Here is a 3,770-nt window from a genome sequence, read left to right as displayed (position 1 = left end):
GTTTGAAGTGCGTTGTGATGATGCGAAGCAAAACTGAGAAGTCTTCGGGAAACTTCTAATCTTTTTCACTTGGGAAACTGAGACCATGGAGGAAATTCAGCTGCATATTAGTCAGAATTCTTTCAAAAAGAAAGAAAACCCCAACTAACAGTGGACATCTTGTAGCAAATTAGGTAATCTTGACAGCAAACAAGGGGGGAAATATATAGCTGCAGGTGAAAAATATAGTTTGCATCTGCAAATATATCACACTTGAAATCACAGATAAAATCATTCCCCTACAGTGTGTGGCTGTTCTCAGAGAATTGTGTTTAGCCCTGAGACTCTCATTATTGAGAAGTGTTGTAAATTGGAGAGAGGTCAGTGCAAAGCCACTGATATGATTAAAGTGGGCTGGAGGCACTGACTTATGAAGAAAGATGAAAAGATCTAAATAAACATGGCCTGGCTGTGGAATGCTTAAAAGGCATCAAGATAACCATTAATAAATAGCTGAAGGATATGAAAACTAAGCAGAGAAAGGAAATATCTCAGGTAGCATAAAAGAGAACAGCCAAAAGTAATGAGATTAAAATTAAGAAAGGAAAATCTAGGCCAAGTGTCTGGATAAAATCCTAGAAGTGGAACCCTTCACGCCATGGAGTACTCCCCCAGGTGTAGCTGAAGTCCTATCAGCTGAGACGAGTAAAGCTGGACAGACAGAACTGAAGTGGTTGTACAATGGGTTTAACCCTGCCTTTACGGAGAGGTAGGCCAAAATGTACAAACAGGTCTTTATCATCTCTAATATCTCTGAATTAGTGCTGAGGTAACTCAGCTATTAATGCAGTTCTCTTGTGAATAAAACTGCTCATGCCTTGGAGACAAAGTGTGAAGTCTGTGAACAGCGTCATTTCAGAAGATAAAAACGTTTCAAACAAAGCTTGTACACTGCTTCCCCAGAAATGCTCATGTCTTGTGCAGTGCCCATGAATTTCTGTCCTTCAGATGTACCAGATGTACAGTGTGCCCCGTACAGCTGTGTTCACTGAGAACAAAACAGTGAAGCACACCTGACAAGTTACCGCAGTGGAGATTGACAGAAGTTCTGTGTTGATTACAGATGGCCATGCCACAGAGCAGACATGCAGTTCCGACTTGTTTAGACATTTGGAAACCTCAAATATTATTGATCTGCACACAACCTGAACGACTTGTTGGGGCTACCAGGCATGGAGCAATTGTGGACAAATTGATGAACACCTTACATATTCCTGAGAAAAATTTTCAGGAGCAAAAGAGGATGTGCCTAGAAAAATCACATGTAAGATAATTCTTCCCCTGGCCATCAAGAAAATCCAAGCCAGGACAATTTTCATTCCTTCCATTTACTCCCCGTAGGAAGAGAAGCAGTCCCTCTTTCCTGTTCAGGGGGGAAGTCACAATTCTGCGTAGGCTAAGCAGGAAAAAAAATCTCACTGCCGTTCAGTCTTCGTGCTTTCAGCTGCAGTCACTGACATCTCTAGCTACAACAGCTTTTATTCCTTTGTGAGATTTCACATGTTCAAAGGATGCAGCTCCAACCTGATGTGATTGATAGGCTTATGGTGCAGGGACCCCAGTGTCCACTGGAAGGGTGGCCAGTCCACACAGTACCAGCATGAAGATTATTGCATAAACCGATCTCTGCTCGTTCCAAACAGGCCAAGTCTCACCACAGCACCTACAGCAGTGAGAATAAAACACTCAGGAACTGACAGGCATGCATGACAACCAAAGAAATGTGCACTCTCTGTGCAGCAGTCTTAGACGTGGAACAGCAACATGACTTTTATCCTATTCACACTTGAATAAGCTGAGCTTCCTCCTGCACATATCTGATTTACCTCAATTGTGATGTGTTATTATCATCTCTCTTGTGATTCTGGGCTGCTTTCCCACTTACCCACTCTTTATTATTTGTCTGCTTGATCCTGCTGATGCCATGCCACTTGCTGAGTGCTGCATATACTGTCACAGGTCTGAGCCAATTGCTGTGATTACAGGCACAACTATACTGTGAGCCTGCCCTTGTCTTCTAAAAAGTAACTAAAAAGCTACTTTTGCTTCAATTAGCTAAACTGCCATTTTTCCTTGCATAAGAGATCCATCATACTAGAGAACACGTTCAGTATTTCTGGTCAAATTGCAAACATATCTGGACAGAGCCTACCTAGTAGGATGACACAGGCATTTAGAAGACTCTATTACTCAGAAATATGACTCAGTTGCACATCTTTCCATTTGCACAGTCTGTCTAGGATTTAGTCCTTGAAACATTAAGACCTTAATTTTATTTTTAAATAGTTCCATACTAAAAGCATGAGAAACAAATGAGAAAGACATTCAAGGAGAGATAAGTTCTCTGATAAATAACATTTCTTATTGAACTTCATAATAATAACCTTCCTTGGTTTGCATTTGTATAGAGATTACTTCTGCAATTGTACTAGATATACATAACATCAGCTTTAGAAAATCAGCTATAAAAAACTTTCTAGTCTGAAACTCTGTACATAAAATTTCAGATACAGATAATTTTTTGTGTCAAAGCTTATCCTTTTCTATTTCACTTACTTTAGGTTACTTCAACTCTTATTGATTACCTTTTTGGCATTATATGCAGCTTAAGAAAACAAAATTATTTTCTCCCCCAGACACAGAGCTGCTGGAGTGATACAGGCAGAATTAGCAAGAAAGATAGATAGAATCATAGAGTGAATTTGGTTCAAGTGAACTTTAAACAACATCTAGTCCAATCCTTGCCTGCCATGGCTAGGGACATCTTTCAACTAGACCAGGTTGCTCCCCAGCCAACTCAAACCTGAGCACATCCAGTGATGGAGCATCCACAACTTCTCTGCATCACCTGCTCCACTATCTCTCCACCCTCATTGTTAAAAATTTCTTCTTTATGCCCAGTCTAAATCTACTCTCTTTCAGTTTAAAACCATTACCTCTTGTCCTGTCACTACAGACCTCTGTAAAAATTCTCTGTGTTTCCTACAAACTCCCTTTCAGCCCGGGAGGCCGCTCCAAGGTCTCCCCGGAGCCTTCTCTCCTCCAGCTGAACCCCCCAACTCTCAGCCTGTCCTCACAGGGGTGCTCCAGCCCCCCCAGCATCTCCGTGGCCTCCTCTGGCCCCGCTCTAGCAAGTCCGTGTCCTTCTGCTGTTGGTGCCCCAGAGCTGGACCCAGCCCTGCAGGGGGGTCTCACAGAGCGGAGCAGAGGGGGACAAACCCCTTCCTCGCCCTGCTGCCCACACTGCTCTGGTTGCAGCCCAGCACACGGTTGGCTTTCTGAACTGCAAGTGCATGTTTGCTGGCTCATAGTTAGTATTTCATCCACTAGCACACCCAAGTCCTTCTCCTCAGGGCTGCTCTCAATCCACTCATCACCCAGCCTGTATCTGTGCTTGGGATTGCCCTGACCCATGGGCATGACCTTGCACTCGGCCCTGTTGAACTCCATGAGGTTTGCACATCCCACCCCTCCAGCCTGTCCAGGTCCCTCTGGATGGCACATCCCTTCCCTCCAGCGTGTCAACCCCACCACACAGCTCAGTGTCATCGGTGAACTTGTTAAGGGTGCACTTGATCCCACTGTCTATGTCACTGATGGAAGATATGACATAGTATTGGTCCCAGTATGGACCTTGAGGGACACCACTCGTGACTGGTTTCCACCTGGACATTGAGCCATTGACTGTAACTCTCTGGACATAGACATCTAGCCAATTGCTTATCCATCTA

The sequence above is a fragment of the Athene cunicularia genome (assembly GCF_003259725.1).
Source record: "Athene cunicularia isolate RWA chromosome Z unlocalized genomic scaffold, athCun1 chrZ_part3, whole genome shotgun sequence".
In the NCBI taxonomy this organism is placed as follows: domain Eukaryota; kingdom Metazoa; phylum Chordata; class Aves; order Strigiformes; family Strigidae; genus Athene; species Athene cunicularia.
The sequence above is the reverse complement of the archived record's forward strand: the minus strand, read 5'-3'. Positions refer to the sequence as shown.